Below are 21478 nucleotides of genomic sequence, written 5' to 3'. Positions count from 1 at the left end.
CTGCCAAAAAACACTGAACTCTTTTAAAATATAAAACCTTATCATTGTTAAGGGACTTAGAAAAGAGACTTAGGGTTTGTGGTAATTAAAACAGGGAGCTGATTGTTTTTCTTCTCACTTCTTCCTCCCTCCTCTCCACTTAGATTCATGCTAAATCATTCTCTTCCTTCTCTTAGGGGACAGAGGAAGGAGGCAAACTGGCAGTAAGCAAAGAAACAATAGCTCAAGTTCTCATGCTAGGAGGAAATGGGTGAAAATTAAGTACCATAAAGAGCCTTGCTAGAGTACTAATAATAATCATACATGATGTTTCTGCAGTACTGTGTCTTTTTCAGCGTTTTAATACACTGTTCTCTTTGGTCTCGTGGAAATCCTGCCAAGTAAGTAGTTAAGATATTATTATTCGATTTTCCTGCCACTCCCCTAGGTGTATCTTATACTCAAGCTATAATGAATTATTTATACGTCCCCATTTTGCCTCTCTAAGCCTTTGCAGATGTTAGGATACCTTTCTTCTAGTTCTGCCTGGGAAATTCTCATTCATCTTGTAAGACCTAACTCAAAGGTCTATCTTCTTTGAATCTCTCTTTGCCCTACTGGAGTAAATGTGATTACTGCCTCGCTTGGGTGGCCTGTCAGTCTTGTTCAGACAACAGTCAATGTACTTAATTGTTTACATGCCTTTATTTTGCAGTAGAGTGTACACACTTTGGAAGTCAGGGACTGTACCTTATTTATTTATCTGTCTTTGCCTATCTAACAGCTGGTACTCTCAGCTAGCACTCTGTCTGGCACACACTTGTTGAGATGTACTACAATGAATAAATGAGGAAATTGAGGCTGAGGGGAAGGTAAGCGGCTTTTCAAATGCTGGAGCTAAAAGCAGAACACGGGTTTCCTCACTTCCATCTTGGCCTTTGATGGGCTCTGGCTGGGACATGCCTGTGAGATAGACAAAGGCATGGGAATAAGTGAGAATCATGTTTTTTAGGTTTATTTTTTTTGAGACAGTCTCGCCCTGTCACCCAGGCTAGAGTGCAGTGGCATGGATCTCAGCTTACTGCCATCTACACCTCCTGGGTTCAAGTGCCTCAGCCTCCCGAATAGTTGGGATTATAGGTGTGCGCCACCACACCCAGCTACTTTTCTTATGTTTTTAGTAGAGACAGAGTTTCACCATGTTGCCCAAGCTGGTCTCAAACTCCTGGCCTCAAGTGATCTGCTCACCTTGGCCTAGGTGAGCAGTGCTAGGATTACAGGTATGAACCACTGTACCCAGCTGTTGTTTTATTTTATAATTTTATAATATGAGAAGCTGAGGTCTCTGAAAGTTAAGTGATAGTATTATCCTGGGAAGGAGAAAAGAAATGAGCATTTTTTGAATGCTTCTTGTGATGAGATCAGTGTGTTCCATGCTTTTAGGATTTTATTTTACTTAACCCTCATAACAACTCTATGCAAATCTATTTTTAAGACAAGGAAATTCAAGTGGACTTAGCCTCTTGCCCACAGACCCATATTGGTAAAATTATTAATAGTTAATATTCATTGTGGGCTATACATGGTTCTGAGTAATTTACGTGTTTTGTTTCACAGAATTCATGACAGCCCTTAAGGGAGGTTCTGTTATTACCAAATGAGGAAATTGGTAAAATTATTAATAGTTAATATTCATTGTGGGTTATACACGGTTCTGAGTAATTTACATGTTTTATTTCATTTAGTATTCATGACATCCCTTGAGGGAGGTTCTGTTATTACCAGATGAGGAAACCAAGGCCCGCAAAGATTCAATGTCTTGCTCAAGTTTAGTGGCAGAGCTGAGATTCCAACCCAGGAGATTGGCCCCACACTCTACTTTTCATGGTCAGTTAATAGCCTTTTGTAAGTGATGGGGCTGGAATGATGTGGACCCAAGTCATGAGGTTTATAACTTGTATCTCCCTGGGTTTCTATAAAGTTTATTTCTATAAAGTCACATGCTCTTTCAACATTTAGCTCTCCCTTGATCCAGATATTTTACTCTTTAAACTTTATGCTTATTAAAATCGTTGGTAAGAGTAGGGGCTTTGAAGTCAAGGGGGGAACTGGATTTAAATCCTAGCTTTGTCAAGTCCAGGTTGTGCACCCTTGAGCAATTCATCTAACTTGTTTGTGCCTCAGTTTTCCCATCTGTAAGAAGGATAATATTCGTATCTTTGGTGTGGTGAGGTTTTGAGGATTTAATGAGATAACTGACATACAGCACCTAGCATAATGTTTGGTACATAGTAAGTACTAAGTAAATATTAGCTACTCTTCTTAGACCTCAGTTTGTCTCTAAAGAACCATGCTTTGTATTCAAGCAGAATGCCCTTTTATGTCCAGTAATATTACCAAGTATCCTGGACACAGGCACTAGAAGCCTACTGTTGGTGCCATCATGATGGCAGATTTTATGAAATGGACAAGTAGCCAGGAGGAAGCTGACTGGGTGTGCTTTGCAGAGGCTGCCTTGACAGATGGCAAATGGTACCAGCTCTGTTACTGGAAACCCAGGACAGTCTGAACACATGGTCACAACAGAACTGAAAAGCTCTGTGCTTGCATCGCTAGTCCCCATAAACCACCCTCTCCCCCATGAAATTCTGTTAATGATTCCTGTCTCTGACAGATGATCTTTCCATTAATAATTCATTACACTGTTGCAACATTTATGAATAAAACATTATAAATGAGACCTTGGCCACCAAACATTAGCTTGACAAGAGTCCTGTGATACAGCACCAACATCTTGTGTATAGAGCTATGTTATAAGACGGTCCTCATAAGAAACTCCCCATCTTGCTAACAAATCCTTCAAGAGTAGCTAGTTCGTCAGCTGCTATTATCATCTTTGCTAGGATTGGAAAGTTTGCCCTGTGACTGAAAAGAATTGTGACGAAAACACAGACCTTTGGTATCGTTCATGGGCTTCATCAATGAACTGTTCTTGCTCCATTAAAAAAGAGACAAAGAAAAAAGTACATGTGCATAAGTTCGTGAGGAATTCTGAAACATTTGTTTTCAGCTTCTGTGGCCTTGTAGTTGCTTCTGCAACACAGAAGCCTGCTTTCAATGTTTACTGCCTGCATGCCTTAGTAATCAAATATCTGTTAAAAAAAAAGAATAAACCAACAGTTAAAGCTTTGCCTTAAGAAATGCTGAGTGAAACGAACAGATTGTTGGCACACAGGGGCTCTCTTGTTGCTGTGCAGAGAGTCATATCAGATGGAGAACGATTCTTTTCAGAGTTAAGCCATCCAGGCACCAGTACTCAGTACATTGAGTCCAGGGGTGTTCGGACTTTTGTCTTGAAACAGCTAGTCTCAAGAGCACCTTTGTTACAGATGATTCTCCTGTGTGCTTCATGGCATTGCTGCAAGGGCCTATGGGAGGGAGGTATTTGCTTTCAGGGCAGACCATCAGTGGATAGGTGCAAAAATGTAGTTGCCACTCTGTTGCTGCCTCTATGCTGCTGTTTGACACATCCCCTCCTGTTCTGAGGGGGAATGTAGGGGCTGAGATGACCTCTATGTCTGATGCTAGAAGGAAAACAGCTTTAAATTAAGAAAGAAAATCCCTCATATGGCACTCCATGCCATCTTGACACCTCTTCCAACACCACATTTCCAGCAGTCTGTCTTCTTTCCTCTGTCTCTGCCATATGTAGCCATTTGTTCCCTCAAGTCTGGCTCTTGGTTCTTTCTTTTTCCCCCATGCCACTGTTTCAGACACCACCCTTTGCAGTCAGTTCAGAAGTGCTTTTCCCAAATCAGTGTTCTTGTTTCCAATGTAACCACTGCCCTGCCCTCTTCCTTCTTCCATCTCCTCTGGTCTAGACCCTTCAGTTCTGTTACAGCAAATGCACTTGGCTTCTTTTATCCTCCTCTCATGCTCCCTTCTTCAGAACTTCTGTCTGGCTTTTCTTCTTTTTAGAAACCTGAAACCTTCCTCCTAAGCTGAAGCAAACAATTATTGAATATTTTCTGAGTGCAAGGTACAGAAACATGTCTCAAATTTGACCTCTTTGGAAAGAAGGTTTGGAGAGAAGTTCCAGTACCCAACTACATCCAACCCTCCTGCCAACACCCAGCCCCCTGGAAGGTTTTATGTTCCAGAACTCAGGAACGCCCTCCCTCTGGGCTTTGATTTTTGCCAAAGGAGAAATGTAGTCATCGTCTGTGACTCAGGAGTCACATCACCGGGCTAATGTAACATCTGGAATGGTGTGGTGTGTGCTGACCAATGGTAGAATTTTATCAAATTCCATGTTAACACTGTTTGTACTTTGAAAATTTCAACTGGGGACTACTGTGTTCAGTGTGTGGCTATGTCAAACATGGGTGGGAATTGGCAGTAAAGGGTGTTTGCTGGAATTATGCCCTATCGTGGACCTAGGGGTCAACACAGAAGCTGGGATAAAGGGTAGGGGAACCAAGAGTTGTTGGCTGGGGTCATCTTCCCTTGTGCACTGACAGTTGTCCCTCCAGCTCAGCCACCTGCTCTCGCTCATCACCAGATTGTTGTTAGCTCTGCAGAGTATGTGGTGGAAAGATCCCATTACCTCAAAGAATCAGTATCTGTTGAGAGATTTGACCAAGTTTACCTTGTAAATTACTGCAGCGTTGTGACTGGAGCTCTGGACTTTCTAGTTCTTGCCTCTTTTAGTGGGTTTCAACTTCTTGCCTTGGCAAAATATACCTGTCCTTGGATTCCTGAGTGACAGTGAATCACAACAGGGGTTGTTTTCATCAAGTCAGAGAATTCACTGCTCAGTGGTGAGCGTATTTTATTCTTTATGTTTTCTGAGCAAGAAGAGATTTCTGCATTTTATATTTTCTCATCATAAACATTTATTGACTACCTTGCTAGGTTTTAGGCAGTGCACTAACTATGAGGCATGGCCTCTACCCCGAAGGCATTGTGAATCTGTGCTTGCTGTAGTGTTTTATGGTTGTCAGGTGATGACCGAGGGTTATGAGTCAACGGTTGTGTCACATGAGAGATGACATGGAGGCTCATCTGTTCTGTATGGCTTTTCCTGTGTATGACTAATAGAGAACCCTATTTCCAGGCTTATCTGGGGAAATGAGAAACTTACTCAAAAGAGATGACTGAAGTCACAAGGAAATATACACAAGGGCCAAGTGAGGGGGCCTAGACTGGAAAATCCTGTGGGCTGGATGGTCCGTGGAGGCCTCTTCAATGAGGTAGAATATAAGCCTGATTTTAGTATAACAGGTGGAGAGGAAAGGGCAAGGCATTGCAGATAGGAGGCAAGGCAGGGCGGGAGATAGGCATACACATATACCTAAGGAGGTCACGCCAGGACCGTGGGTAGACAGGGGAGGCTGGGCGGACTTATTTCTGGAATGAGGAGTTGGAATAGTAATGACAATCTGGTTTGAGAGGCATACCGGAGCCAGAGAATGGAAGGCCTTGGATCCTAGGGTCCTGTGGACTTTATTGTCAAATATCTAACAGAGACCAGGCAGATAACATGGGTATGTGAATTGGGTGTGGAGTGGATATAAGGTAATAGGGAGGGGTGGTGCCTGTGGCTAACTAGACAGATCATGCCCTGTGTAAAGACATTCAGTTTCACTTTTTGTTAAAAGACCATGCAGGTCAAATTAAATAGGCCTGTGGCCAGTCTTCAGCCCACGGCTGAACTGCCTCATCTGGCAAGGAAGAGCTCATGTGGGATCTTGAGGGTTGAGAAGGTGGGAGTTGCAAAATGCAAAGCAGGGTTTTAGAAAGACGAGATGTGGGTTTGAGAGGGAGAGACACTTAGGAGACTGTGGGAGAGTCCCCGGGATCTGGGGATGGGAGGTAGCTCAGATGCCAGACAGAGGCAGAGCTGGTCCATCATGGTAGATGCTGCAGGAAGGCCTGTCAGGGGCTGCAGAGGAGGAGAAGAGAAGCAGGCCAGTGGGTTGTGAGCTTATGGAAATCTAGTGGGAGGCAGAGATGGAAGAAGCAGGAAGAGGGATCCATCATGGGAACTTAAATTCAGAGACAGGGTCAGGCAAGAGCAAGACCTAATCAAGCCTTGCCACTGTCCCCAAGGTCTTTGAGCTTTGCCCTTTCTCCTTCCCCAGCTGACCTCCCAGTATTTGCTTTCTTCATCTGGCATGATGCCACATCCTTACCATCCTAGCTTTTCACTAGGGCCTGTTCCTTCCAGCCAGGAGCTGGGAGCCATGAGCCTACTCTCATCCTTATTCTTGTTTTCCTATGTGCTTGATCACTCAAAAATGTAAGCTTTGACCTTAACTCCCCTTCTAACTACTGCTGTCTCTCCTTTATTAGCAGATTATTACTCTTTTTTTTTTCTTTTCTTAAATAGAGATGGGGTCTCCCAGTATTGCTCAGGCTGGTCTCAAACTCTTGGGCTCAAGCAATCCTTCCGCCTCAGTCTCCCAAAGTACTGGGATTATAGGCACAAGCCACCACACCCAGCAGATTTTTTTATTCTTGTTTATCTTCTTTTCTTAATACTTGAAACCATAGTAAGCTAGCTTCTTCCTATACTATTCTAAGAAGACTGTGTTTGATTAAGCCACCATTGTGTTCCTAGTTGCCAGATTCAGTGATCTACCTTAACCTTCCTGCTGTGCGGCTGCTTGTTTCATGCTCCCTTTGATAGTATCTTCCTCCTTCTCTGCTGCTTTTTCAGTCTCCCATTTGTGACCATTTCTGAAATGCCCTTTGTTCCTTCTCCTTTGGTCCCCCAAGTCCTTTCCAGGTGATCTTACTCCTGCAGCTTTAACCAACCCCTCCATGTGAACATTTCCCAAAGCAGACTCTCCATCCTTAGCCTCTCAGGAGATCCCAATCTCTGTTTCCAGCTACTGTCAGGTGCACACCTGGATGTCCTGGGGGCGCCACAAGCATCAGCTGTCCTGCAAACCTGCTTCACCTCTTATATAGGATCTCTACAATGGGTTCCATCTGCCTTGCTTTCCAAGCTGGAAAGCTTAGTAGTACCATCTCTCTCACCACCTATAACCAATTAATCACCAAACCTAAATTAGTCACCAAATCGGCTGGGCACAGTGGCTCACACCTGTAATCTCTACTTTGGGAGGCTGAGTGGGTGGATCACGAGGTTAAGAGATTGAGACCATTGTGGCCAACATGGTGAAACCCCATCTCTACTAAAAATACAATAATTAGCCAGGTGTGGTGGTTTGTGCTTGAATCCCAGATACTTGGGAGGCTGAGGCAGGAGAATCACTTAGGCCCAAGAGGGGGAAGTTGCAGTGATCCGGGATCGCACCACTGCACTCCAGCCTGGCGACAGAGCAAGACTCTGTCTCAAAAAAAAAAAAAAAGAAATAAATTAGGCACCACATCTGCTTCAGTGGTGTCTCAGATCCTACTACATGCCTTTAGACCACAACTTGCTGTGCATTGCTAATGGTCATCTCCTTCTGCATTCCCTCCTCCAGCTTTTTCCTGTTCCAGGCCTTACCCCACCACCAGCTGAAGCATTTTCTTAAAAAGCACAGTTAGCTCTGATCTTTTCTCGTCTGCTCTTGCAAACTGGATAAAGCCCAAATTAGTTGGGATTACAAGGCCGCTTTCCCAGTCTTGTTCCCAGCCTCCTTTTCCATGCACTCTCCCCACACGGCCCCTGCTTCTGTCATGCCAAGCTTCTCACTGTCCTGCACATGTGCAGTGACTGCTTGAGGCTCCTCCCGTTTTTTGTAGCATGGCAAACTCCGGTCCATCTTTCAAGATCCAACTCAAGAGTCTGCCTTCTCTATGATATTTTCTCTGACTCCCCAGGACAGAGTTAATTATCCAGTGCTTCTGTAGTATACTATTTGTATATTAAAAGAATTAACCCATAAAAGTAACCCACTCTATTAAAATTTATTTGCTAAGTGCCTCTATCTTTTACCAGACTGTGAGCTTCTCAGGGACAAGACTGTGTGTGTGTGTTTTCACTTGTGCAGTGCCTGACACACAGTGGACACTCAGTAAATGTTTATATAATGAGCCAATGAACATGCTTATTGGGTGGGCCCTGGGGTGGGAACTGGCAGTTAGTGGAGGGTTTGGTCACAAGAACAAAGGTCAGAGGGACCGGAAAGGAGAATGAAGAAGAGAATTGATGTTTATGAAGCACTTTGAATTGTCAGGCATTTTTATGTATAATTGTCTCATTTCTAATAACAGCTCATTTCTAATAACAGCCCTATGAAGAAAAAAGGATTTTAAAAAACTGATCACGACTTCGTGCCAGGCATTTATATATACTCTGTTTAATCCTCTTGGAAGTTGCTGCCGCCATTATTTTAAATATGAGGAAATGGAGGGTCAGAGAGATGGAAACCTGCCCTAGGTCATATGTCAAGGTGTGCTAAAGGCTGCCGCTGGCCCAGGGCATGCTTTCCTCACGGTGCTGGGAGCCACCATCTCAGCAGCACCACAGTGGTTGGGAGAGGCAGCCTGGGTGACAGTCAGTGGTTCCAGGCTGGTCTACCCAGACTGGCTCAGCCTGGGTCCTTGTACTGTTCATAACCCCAGGGACTGGATCTAGGTTGCCCAGGACCCCTCTTACTCTGCGCATCGGCCATGAATTGCTTCCTGGAATGCAGGCCTCCTGTGTCCTGGTTCTCCCCAGCAGTTATCTTGGCTCAAGCTGGGGGAAGCTGAAGAAGGTACTGAGTTAGCCTGGGTGTGGAATTGACTTTTGTGCGTGACCCTAAGGCATGAAAGATTTCTTTGGTGGGGTTGGGACTAGAGGTTAGGGGATCTCCAGAGTCCCTCTTGATCATTAGTTTTTTGTTTTGTTTTGTTTTCCTATTAAGGCAACATCTGGCTCTGTCACCCAGGCTGGAGTGCAGTAGCACAGTCTCGGCTCACTGCAAACTCTGCCCCTGCCAGGTTCGAGTGATCCTCCCACCTCAGCCTCCTGAGTAGATGGGACTACAGGCATGTACCACCATGTCCAGCTATTTTTTTTTTTTTTGGTAGAAATGGGGTTTCACCATGTTGTCCAGGCTGGTCTCAGTCTCCTGGTCTCAAGTGATCTTCCCATGTCAGCCTCCCAAAGTGCTGGGATTATAGGCGTGAACTACCACACCCAGCCAGAACTTTTCATACGAGTTAAATAACTCTTCCCTTGGAAGGTCTGTGTTTTCCTCCCCAGGATATGTTCCAAGCTCCTTGGTTCTAGGGCGTCTTACAATAGGCCTGATGTTCTATTGAAGGATCTCTAGACATTGTACTGTTGTTGAAGGATGCTCCAGAGGCGTCGTACTAAGTTTACTTCTGAGGGTCCATATGTTGCAAAATATGTAGCAGAGTTCCTAGGATCTGCATGACTGCTTAGACATCCCTTTGTGACTCCGGACATGTGGCAGACTTATGAATGTTATCTCAGAGTGGAGCTCAGTGCTTTCTGCTGGGACAGAGAGAACTAGTGAAGATGCTGAGGTTACACAGCAGACCCAGGTTGTTCTAGAGGCTCTAACTGAATCTGCATGCAGCTTAAAACTAAAACTGTGTCTTCTCAGTTGCATGGAGTAGATCCTCAGAAGATTGTCTTACAAGAGGTTAATGCTAATTTATGTGGTAATAACTGGACCCTTCTTCATTTGTTCCAACTTGGGAAGGAAATATTGTTTCTCTGCTTTAAGGCAACTTGCAGCTCGGATTGGAGAATATTTACCTTTCTTGATTCTTCTTTGCTGGCCTCTGCATGACAAGGGAATACATGGGGCCTCCTGGCTCAGGGAGGCTCTCTGAATGTGGTCTATAGGGACAGTGCCAAGAACCAACCACTGGATTCTGTACTTCTATCATTTGGAAGGGAAAGTGGCCAGCCTCAGGGCCCAGCAGGGGCATTCGGGGGTTCTTAAGTTGAAGGCTTTCTTGGCAGGACCTGCATTAAAGGTGAAGGAAGCCATATAAGATGGTGGCTGGCCACATCCAGATGGACAACACTTGTCCCTTTCAGCAGCCACTGTCTGAGCTCTGCAGTGGGTGGAAGCCTCAGGTGACTGGCGGGCTGTGGCCAGGCTCATTGAACAATTCAATGGAGGGAAGGAACTGGCTAAATCTGGGCATACTCATAAAGGCCCATACCTGCTGTTGAAGGTGGTGTTAAGAGAATGCTGCAGACAGACCAGAGTTAAGTAGCAGCTCCTAGATGACAGAGCAAAACTGCAGTTCCCACAAAAACATGGGCCCTAGAATAGTGCCCAGGAGCCACCAAGGAAGGGGCGGAACCCAGGCAGGAGATTCGAGGACCACAGATTCCACTTCCTTTGTCAGATGCTTAAGTCCACTTTGGGCTCTGTAGTTGTAATTCAGGGTCAGGGAAACCTGGCAGCAATTAATGGGGCCTGGCCATGAATGTAGGGTAGCTTGGGAATCAGGAAGGGTAGATACAACCTCTGGAGTGATGGTAAGTCCCTGAAAGACCTACAGGAGTTAGGGAGGGCCCTAGTGTCAGCAGAGCTAGAGTACCTGTCAGGCTACCCTGGGAACCCTAATTAGTGGAGCTAGGATATAAAGCAGATGCCCAGGTCACAGTCAGCGGGCACAGCTGAGGACTGGGGGGTCTTCAGATTCCCTGATCAGAGATGGCCTCGCTGTCTGGACCTGCTGATGGACTCCAACTGGCTTCAGGCACTTGGGTTTGGAAGTTTGCCAAAACAGAGCCAGCCAGACAATTCTTCACAGAAATGTGGTTTTAGGAGGTGGTGTGGTGCTTTGTATCAACATCACCAGGGCAACATGCCCAGCGTATGCATAAACTCTCCCTCTACTCCTACACACACATGCTGGTTTCTAATCTAGTGGTCCACTAGTAGAGCCCTGACATGCCTGTTTTGAAGAAACAACTGAATGCCCTTACCCTAGGCACAAACATTTCAGAAGCAAGAGTTACTATGAAAGCAGAGAGAAAGCAAAAGGAAGAATGGATTTAAAATACATTAAAATGTTAGAAGCTTTGGTAGGTGGTGACACATTGAGCCTGACGGGAGTAGCAAAAGGATGAATCCAGCTTCAGAGTTTTAAATTTGGATGACTAAAAGAACAAAGAAGATGGTGGGTTAAAAATGGAGGAAGCCCAATGAAATAGAGAAGTACAAAGTGGATTCTCTGATGTCCCCAGAGAACATAAGATAGAATTTCTTGTAAAGCTTTTCAAGATACCTCATCCCCTCCCATTTATAGGAGAATAAACTACAGGATATCCCCCTCAAAAATTTTCAGATAGCACATTAAAGCTCTTGTAGGACCTATTTAAAAAAATACGTTTCTTCTCTTCTGCTTGTATGTCATAAAAAGACTTTATAATTTTTTGTCACTGTCTTGTTCTTCTAGTTGTTAGGAATAAACTATTAGGTTGAAATTAGCCAGTTTGAATTTGGATGGGATCTCATTTGCTCTGACACAAATAACTCCTTTGTGGGTAATGAAAACAATTTAATGGTGTGGTCTGAAGGAGAAAACAATATTACTCAAGCTATTAACACCAGGGGACTTTTCACTGACCTCTTACAGTGACCTGCAAACCGTGCTTCCAGTATTACTGCACTCTTGAGGAAGCATGGAATGAAGTTTTGCCCAAAAAATATTTTAGAGAATGCTTCATATGGAAAGGCATAAAGAAAAGCAGAGAAATATAAGTAGCTATAAATGAGAAGGGAGAAGGGACTTGTAAAATTAGCCTGATGACAAAGTTTACTAGTTTCAAGCAGAATGTCACCAATCTGAATTGGACACAAGAGTCTATCACTATAGCATCATGAAAATAAAAAATTGTATGCAGTTCTGCAATATTGTGTTTTGAGACTCTCTAATAAGACTGGAACTTTCAAGGAAACACAAAGTAGACAGCATTTCTAACCTTAATTGGAGCAATGTGATTTGTCGTTCTCTACTGTCCCTTTATACAGCTGAAACATCTTTAAAATGCCCTTTTTAACATGAGAATTTGTCTGGAAAGTCTTTTTGATATCTTTTATAATCAATAAACTTACAATCCTGAATTTGTTTATTTTCTTACTGGACCTGTGGTACTGGGAAATTGATTGTAATATCAGACTAAAATTTGCTTACTTGAAGCTGAGGGAATTGGAGCCTACTCACCTTATTTAGAAATAAGCCCTCTTATGTGAAGCCTTGGTAAGAGTAATGACAGGATTGCGGCTGTGTGGAATTGGTAGAATGTGTCCTGTCGCTGTGTTTGTATACCTTGTTTGTATATATGGGTAGTATTCTTGTAACAAGCAAACTCTCAGAAACTTCCCAGTGGATAAAGTATCCTTTTCATAGCTTGGTGAATTCATTGCCCCTACTTTTTTCTAGAAATCTGATTTTTCCTCAAGTAAGCACATGTTGAGTTTTTCAAAGCCTACATTTTCTTTTCTTTTTATAAAACCTTGAATATATATTCTGGAGAGGTTTTCCTAAACCGTTCTGATTTCTAGTTTAGAGTGCATAAAAAGGTTTGAGCATAATTAAAAAGATTAATTGGTTTTGGTAATGATGGACCAACACAGTGCAGGATAAGAAACATACAATTTTTTCACTGCAGTTTTATTTTCTTTTCTAGTTCAAAAGGTGCTTATTACTGCTCCTGACTATAATCCTAGTCCCTTTCATGCTTGACAGATTTATAGTTTACACGGCCTTTTTACCTACCTGCTCTCTGAGTACTGTGGGAGGTGGAAGTGGGATAAAGTGTGGAATAAAGTCTGAGTGTTTGATTCTAGTTCTGCTTTCCAAGGAAGAAATTCAATTTCTCAACACCTCAGTTTCCTCATCTGTAAAAGTAATAATACAAAGTCCTCCTAGAGTATATTCTTATGAGTCAATGAAATACAGGTAGAATGCTAACAAGAAGCTTCAACAATTTATGTAATGGCCACTTGGACTTTATTTAGTAATTTAAAAATGTTTTTCAATATTCTTCCCATTGATTTAATTTATCCATCCAATAACCCTAAGCAGTAGAAGAACAAGTATTCTTAGCCTCATTTTATGGATCAGGAATAAATAAAGCCTGGAGAAGTGACCAGATTTGTTAATGTGAATATTGGGCCCAGAGCTCAGGATTTAAATAGTTTTACAAATATTGAAGTGTGTTGGCACCAGAATTTAAATGCAGTTTAAAATCTTCATTGTTTTTGTTATTGTTGATATAATTTGCTTGTTTCTAAAATGTACACATTGTAGAATTTATGATTTAGAAAGTGGAAGTCCCCCTTAGTTCTCTCTTTAGAGAACCAGTGTTAACAGGTTAATATGCTGTTTTGCAGACACTTTCCCTGCAAATAATAAAAGACTCCGGCGGGGCGGGGCAGATATGTGTGTGTACAGTACTCATACACAGAGTAATGATTTTTGTATAGAAATGTGTTAATAGTCATAATAGTTCTCCATCTTTTTTCACTTGACAACATATGAATATTTTTTCACGTCTCTGTAAACATATGTCTAATTCTCTTCAGTGGCTTTATAAGGTTACATCGTATTCCACACTGATTGATATTTTATAAGCTGTTTCTAATTTTTTGCCTTAAAATATCCCTGCAATGAGTGTCCTTTTATATACATATCCGAGTGTTCCTGGGTCTATTTTTGTGAATTGTATTTATTCAATAATTAGTAGGTCAAGAAAATACAAGTTTAAAATTTAGTTAAGCTATCTCTAAATTGTCTTCCAACAGATTGCATCAGTCTCCACTCCCACAAACAGTGCAGTAAATCTTTCACCTTATGCTTTCCATAAACATCAGGTTTCTATAATTCACATACCTTTAAATGAAACCTTTCTGCTGCAGCACAAGACATTTGAAAAGACAAGAGCTATCTGTCAACGCCTGTCAGCAAACCAAGGGCAGGAAGCATAGAAGAGTAAATTAAAGCTGACAGAGAAGTGAGCACATGTTAAGCTAGAAATTGAGATATCTGGCCTCCATTCTTATTCATGCATTCATATAACATTTCCTGAGGTCTGCAATGGGCCAGGCCCTCTTTAGACCCTGGGAACAGAGTGATGAGCAAGACAAAGTCCCTGCCTTCATGAGCTTGCATTCTAGTGTAGGTGAACCATCAACAAACACATTAGAACAGAATGTCAAGAATTGTTAAGACCTCTGATAACAAACTGGGGAGAGGGGTAAGGATGGCGGGATGAGGGTAGGGAGGCTACTTTAGACTGGGTGGTCATGGACTTCTTAAATAGAAACCCAAATGCAAAATAGACTGAGCCCACTGGCAACCTGGGAGAGCCCATCCAGGCAGAGGTGGCAACAGCTCTCCAAAAGGCCTGAGAAACAAACCAGCTTGATGGGTTCCAGGAATAGCCCCAAAGCTGCACTGACTTTTGATTTGCCAGAGAAGATAATTGGGCTACTTACTTTCTTTATAGATGCCATGTTTGGACAAATGAACTTGTGAAGCACTTAGGTCTCTTTAGAAGAGTGATGTTATTAGCATAGGGTAGGATTTTAACCACTAAAATCCATCAGCGAGTCTCTGCCAACACCCAGCAGGTGTGGTGTTACATGCAACCCCACAACTCAAGACCGTCCTTGTTGAAACTTATATCAGTGCAGAATAGACCCACTGCACCTCCAGCTTGGAAAAGTCTAGAATCAACACAGTCTCATGACTGGCAGGTCCTTCTTCCTGCTGTTTTGCCTTATAAGAACCCAGTTCATTAAATATGTTTTAATACCATTGGAGAGAAGAAATCAAAGTTGAAAAAAGAGGTTTGTTGGACGGTGGTCACAAAGAGAAACTTCCACTTACTAGGCCTGGGAAGTTTCTTGGGTATCTAAGAATGGTACACCACACCCTACTCAGGATTCCAGTATTGGCTGAGAGCAGGAGATGAGGCATAGCTGTGTGGAGGGCAAAAGAGGAGGGGACAAAAGAAGAAAGGCAGTTTTAAATGTGAAGGTGAAGGCAGGAGTTAGATTTTTTGCAGGCCAGAGCCTCCACAGGCATTGCACTTGTGGCTCAGTGCCGTCTTCACCCCAGGCTTGGTTGACTTTTAGCAGCATGAAGACCAAGGCGGAAGCTCACTTTCTCTTTGGTACTTAGTCCTCGTTCTTTCTGACCTCATCTTTTAAGAGGAGGATTGAAATTGCCTTGGCAGAAAGCTTACAGATACTGAAGCACTGCTTATCGGGTGGCTTTCATTTCCTGCACTCTAATTCTTCCATGTCTCAACATGTAGGGAATCTTTTTTTTTTCTTCTTTGCTCTCCTACGAGAGTCTTATTTAAGAAGGCTCAAACAAGAAAAACCTCCTTGTGAACAAAACAACACCCCTGGAAGACTTTGAAATTCATGCCAAATGTGATCTTGAACTTGAAATTCAAACATAGGACTGTTATGATTATCTTCTACTTCTGAAAAGAACTCCCAAGTCTACCTTCAGTTACCTACATAAAGAAAAAATGTGCTTACTTATAAGTACTTTAGCAGATAAATTGTTTTAAGAAGACAGTTTTAAATTTAAGAGTGCTATGAATAAGCAGACTGATGAAGTTTATAATTTGCACTAATACTTTTTCATTTTATCAAAATGAAAACTAATCTACTTAAGTGCATTTCTTTTAAAACATCTTTTTGAACCTATAACTTATGGAGCTAAAAGAAATGTAAGGAAGATGATTTCTGCTTGTTATTTGCATGATTAAAATTCAGCTTGCATAACCATACGTTATAGGTTTGTTTCAAACTCTGGGAACTTTTTGGCTTTTGACCAGCGGCTGAATTTCTTTAGTTTGGGGCTCTAAAATTATAGCAAATGATTGATCCAATAGTGGTGGTTATGACTTCTCTAGAAGGAACTGTGTATTTCAATTTCTTGCCCTATACTTAAATGTAGAATTTCACTCATTGTATTCACTGTACTTTTGATTCCAAAAACAGGAACCAACTCACCTCAGCTTAAGTGAAAAAGGAGAGGAACACTAGTGTCTCATAAAACCCAAGGGTGTGGGGATTACAATGCCTAAGGAACATCCTGGAACCAGGTGTTGCAAAGCCCTGTTTGTTATTCAGGAAATTATCTCTATTCACTTCTCATCTGAGTTTCTTTCCAAGTGCTACTTTTATTCTTCCTCTCTAAACTTTTTTTTTTTTGTCCTCCTTCTGTTTAGTTGTACAAAACATGGCAGCTAGTAGCTTCTAAGTGTATATATTGAGGTCTCTCTCTTTCTCTCATTTGCAAATTCTCTGGGAACAGACTCCATTGCTCCAGTCTGGAATCAGATGGCAACCCTTAGATCATTCAAGTCTGGCCAGAGATAGGGTCCAGGGTGGGAATTATGATCAGTCTATCTCAGGTGCTTTGAAGTTAACAATTTTGGTCAGGAGTGAAATTAGGTTTGTCAGGAGCCTCACCTGTGTAACCATATGAATGGAGGGATATGTTTGTGTAGCCACATGTGAGAGAGTTTGATTGAGACGAGTGTGCAGATAGAAGCAGTTACCATAGAAGGGGGAATCTTTGACTTGTAGGTGTCTATCTTATTTTTTATTTTTAGTTTCTCTAGTATAATATTGAATAGAAGGTGCCAATTTTAATCTCAAAGCATGAAGTTGTAATATTAAATTACCTGAAAGTATAGATGTAGACGCTTGAAGACTGACTAGAACCATTGAGAATTTCCTAGATGCTCACAAGGGTTTCATTTATTTTTCTTTTCCTCCAAACGACAAACTCCACAGTGAAAGGGACTCTCCAGATTTTTAGTTGTAATGAGTTGTTTTTGTTTCAAAATGTTTTTAATAATGAGTACAGCAAACCTTAGCTTTCACAAGGTGCCATTGGTTGTCCTTGTAAACCTCTCAAGTAAATAAAGATTTTCATGATTATGCTGTGTTTTAAGTAGGATTTAATATGTATCACAAAAACGGGAAATGGAGTTTCAGGAATTCGTTTTTGATCTGTGATCTAGAAAGAAAAGACCCCTCAATGAATACTTATTTTCGTTGCCAAAGGCTGGGTAACTGTTAAAAACTGAAGGGCTGGTTACCGTTTGAGGTAAAAGTTCTAACTGTTTCACAAGCAAATTCCAGTGAGCTTTGAAATATATTGTAGACATGAGGATCAAGGCTTTGGCTTGCTCAGAAGAAGGTCTACAGTGAATAAAACTTTTCTGTGTTTCTCTGTCTTCTTTGGTAAAAACTGACCATTGTTTTCAAGAAATGGGGTTTCCATTCTGGTAATCTTTGAGCAAAAGACTGTGTCCCTGACGAGGAATGCAATACTTAATTACACTACAAAATCCTGGCACAATGATGACTCCTTTGATTATATTTTTTTCTTAAACAAAATTATTGTTTTAAAGAGACATCTGCTTCACTTTGAAGAATATACAACTTAATCCCCTGTCAAAGTCTGAGGATGCCATTTGTTTTCACTGTTAGAGAATAAATTATTCCAAAAAGTTTCCTCATAAAATGGCATTTCTTTGGTCCTAAACATTCGCAAAATCTGAGGAAACATTTCCTTGTATCTTTATTATAAATTTGGTCCTTATGCATAGAAGTTATTTATGGAAGTAAATGGGTTCTGACTGATACTTCTAGATTGTTTCCTCTTTAGAGTTTGCAAGGAGCCTACTCATTCATCTGCTGTTGTTGGTTTTTGTTATTGTTAAAAGTCTAAGTTGTTTTTTTTTGGCTCATTTTTCATTTTATTTTATTTATTTTATTGCATTTTAGGTTTTGGGGTACATGTGAAGAACATGCAAGATTGTTGCATAGGTACACACATGGCAGTGTGATTTGCTGCCTTCCTCCCCATCACCTATATCTGGCATTTCTCCCCATGCTATCTCTCCCCAACTCCCCACCCCCTGCTGTCCCTCCCCTATTTCCCCGAGACAGACCCCAGTGTGTGATGCTCCCCTCCCTGTGTCCATGTGTTCTCATTGTTCAACACCCGCCTATGAGTGAGAACATGCGGTGTTTGATTTTCTGTTCTTGTGTCAGTTTGCTGAGAATGATGGTTTCCAGGTTCATCCATGTCCCTACAAAGGACATGAACTCATTGTTTTTTATGGCTGCATAGTATTCCGTGGTGTATCTGTGCCCATTTTCCCTGTCCAGTCTATCATCGATGGGCATTTGGGTTGGTTCCAGGTCTTTGCTATTGTAAATAGTGCTGCAGTGAATATTCATGTGCATGTGTCCTTATAGTAGAACGATTTATAATCCAAAGGATTATAATCCAGGAATGGGATTGCTGGGTCAAATGGAATTTCTCTTTCTAGGTCCTTGAGGAATCACCACACTGTCTTCCACAATGGTTGAACTAATTTACACTCCCACCAACAGTGTAAAAGTGTTCCTATTTCTCCACATCCTCTCCAGCATCTGTTGTCTCCAGATTTTTTTTTTTTTTTTTTTTTTTTTTTTTTTGAGATGGATGTTCGCTCTTGTTACCCAGGCTGGAGTGCAATGGCGTGATCTTGGCTCACCGCAACCTCCACCTCCTGGGTTCAGGTAATTCTCCTGCCTCAGCCTCCTGAGTAGCTGGGATTACAGGCACGCACCACTGTGCCCAGCTAATTTTTTTGTATTTTTAGTAGAGACGGGGGTCTCCAGATTTTTAAATGATCGCTATTCTAACTGGCATGAGATGGTATCTCAATGTAGTTTTGATTTGCATTTCTCTAATGACCAGTGATGATGAGCATTTTTCATATGTTTGTTGGCCTCATGTATGTCTTCTTTTGTAAAGTGTCTGTTCATATCCTTCGCCCACTTTTGAATGGGCTAATTTGTTTTTTTCTTATAAATCTGTTTTAGTTCTTTGTAGATTCTGGATATCAGCTGTTTGTCAGATGGGTAGATTGGAAAAATTTTTCCCATTCTGTTGGTTGCCAATTCACTCTAATGACTGTTTCTTTTGCCGTGCAGAAGGTGTGGAGTTTGATTAGGTCCCATTTGTCTATTTTGGCTTTTGCTGCCAATACTTTTGGTGTTTTGGTCATGAAATCCTTGCCTATGCCTATGTCCTGAGTGGTTTTGCCTAGATTTTTTTTCTAGGGTTTTTTTTTTTTAATTGCATTTTAGGTTTTGGGGTACATGTGGAGAACATGCAAGATTGTTGCATAGGTGCATATGTGGCAGTGTTATTTGCTGCCTTCCTCCCCTTCACCCATATGTGCCATTTCTCCCCATGCCATCCCTCCCCGACTCCCTACCCCCCGCTGTCCCTCCCCTATTTCCCCCCAACAGGCCCCAGTGTATAGTGCTCCCCTCCCTGTGTCCATGTGTTCTCATTGTTCAATACCCGTCTATGAGTGAGAACATGCAGTGTTTGATTTTTTGTTCCTGTGTCAGTTTGCTGAGAATGATGACTTCCAGGTTCATCCATGTCCCTACAAAGGACGCGAACTTACCGTTTTTTATGGCTGCATAATACTCCATGGTGTATATGTGCCACATTTTCCCTGTCCAGTCTATCATCGATGGGCATTTGGGTTGGTTCCAGGTCTTTGCTACTGTAAACTGTGCTGCAATGAACATTCGTGTGCATGTGTCTTTATAGTAGGGTGATTTATACTCCTTTGGATATATACCCAGTAATGGGATTGCTGGGTCAAATGGAATTTCTATTTCTAGATCCTTGAGGAATCGCCACACTGTCTTCCACAATGGTTGAACTAATTTACACTCCCACCAACAGTGTAAAAGTGTTCCTATTTCTCTACATCCTCTCCAGCATCTGTTGTCTCCAGATTTTTTAATGACTGCCATTCTAACTGGCGTGAGATGGTATCTCAATGTAGTTTTGATTTGCATTTCTCTGATGACCAGTGATGATGAGTATTTTTTCATGTGTTTGTTGGCCTCATGTATGTCTTCTTTTGTAAAGTATCTGTTCATATCCTTCGCCCATTTTTGAATGGGCTTGTTTGTTTTTTTCTTGTAAATCTGTTTTAGTTAGTTGTAAATTCTGGATATCAGCCCTTTGTCAGATGGGTAAGCTGCAAAAATTTTTTCCCATTCTGTTGGTTGCAATTCACTCTAATGATTGTTTCTTTTGCCATGCAGCAGCTGTGGAGTTTGATTAGGTCCCATTTGTCTATTTTGGCTTTTGTTGCCAATGCTTTTGGTGTTTTGATCATGAAGTCTTTGCCTATGCCTATGTCCTGAATGGTTTTGCCTAGGTTTTCTTCTAGGGTTTTTATGGTGTTAGGTCTTATGTTTAAGTCTTTAATTCATCTGGAGTTAATTTTAGTGTAAGGTGTCAGGAAGGGGTCCAGTTTCTGCTTTCTGCATATGGCTAGCCAGTTTTCCCAACACCACTTATTAAAGAGGGAATCCTTTCCCCATTGCTTGTTTTTGTCAGCTTTGTCAAAGATCGGATGGTTGTAGATTTGTTGTGTTGCCTCTGAGGCCTCTGTTCTGTTCCATTGGTCTATACCTCTGTTTTGGTACCAGTACCATGCTGTTTTGATTACTGTAGCCTTGTAGTATAGTTTGATGTCTGGTAGTGTGATGCCTCCCGCTTTGTTCTTTTTGCTTAGAATTGGCTTGGCTATGTGGGCTCTCTTTGGTTTCATATGAAGTTTAAGGTGGTTTTTTCCAGTTCTGTGAAGAAGGTCATTGGTAGCTTGATGGGGATAGCGTTCAATCTGTAAATTACTTTGGGCAGTATGTCTATTTTCACGATATTGATTCTTCCTAACCATGAACCTGGAATGTTTCTCCATCTGTTTGTGTCCTCTTATTTCCTTGAGCAGTGGTTTGTAGTTCTCCTTGAAGAGGTCCTTTACATTCCTTGTTAGTTGTATTCCTAGGTATTTTATTCTCTTTGTAGCAATTGTGAATGGCAGTTCATTCTTGCTTTGGCTCTCTTTAAGTCTGTTATTGGCGTATAGGAATGCTTGTGATTTTTGCACTAGATTTTGTATCCTGAGACTTTGCTGAAGTTGCTTATCAGTGTCAGGAGATTTTGGGCTGAGACGATGGGGTCTTCTAGATATACAATCATGTCGTCTGCAAATAGAGACAGTTTGACTTCCTCCTTTCCTAATTGAATACCCTTTATTTCTTTTTTTTTGCCTGATTGCTCTGGCTAGAACTTCCAGTACTATATTGAATAGGAGTGGTGAGAGAGGGCATCCTTGTTTAGTGCCAGATTTCAAAGGGAATGCTTCCAGTTTTTGCCCATTTAGTATGATATTGGCTGTTGGTTTGTCGTAAATAGCTTTTATTATTTTGAGATACGTTCCGTCGATACCTAGTTTATTGAGGGTTTTTAGCATAAAGGGCTGTTGAATTTTGTCGAAGGCCTTCTCTGCATCAATTGAGATAATCATGTGATTTTTGTCTTTGGTTCTGTTTACGTGGTGAATTACATTTATAGACTTGCGTATGTTGAACCAGACTTGCATCCCTGGGATAAATCCTACTTGATCATGGTGGATAAGCTTTTTGATGTGTTGTTG

General features: G+C 41.7%; 1 protein-coding gene and 1 long non-coding RNA gene across 3 annotated transcripts in view; one reads left to right on the top strand and one right to left on the bottom strand.

Moving 5' to 3' along the window:
- LPAR3 (lysophosphatidic acid receptor 3) overlaps positions 1-21478 on the top strand; it is a 68292-nt gene that overhangs the window by 7088 nt on the left and 39726 nt on the right. The window lies entirely within an intron of this gene.
- Positions 680-21478, bottom strand: part of LOC105710452 (uncharacterized) — a 56046-nt gene continuing 35247 nt past the window's right edge. For both annotated transcript variants that reach the window (XR_010341217.1, XR_010341218.1), the window contains one exon: positions 680-942. This is a non-coding gene — a long non-coding RNA (uncharacterized LOC105710452). The remainder of the gene's footprint in view (positions 943-21478) is intronic.

This window comes from Aotus nancymaae, unplaced genomic scaffold (assembly GCF_030222135.1).
Source record: "Aotus nancymaae isolate 86718 unplaced genomic scaffold, 86718_ANA_hifiasm-v0.15.2.pri h1tg000007l, whole genome shotgun sequence".
Classification (NCBI taxonomy): domain Eukaryota; kingdom Metazoa; phylum Chordata; class Mammalia; order Primates; family Aotidae; genus Aotus; species Aotus nancymaae.
The sequence above is the reverse complement of the archived record's forward strand: the minus strand, read 5'-3'. Positions and strand labels throughout refer to the sequence as shown.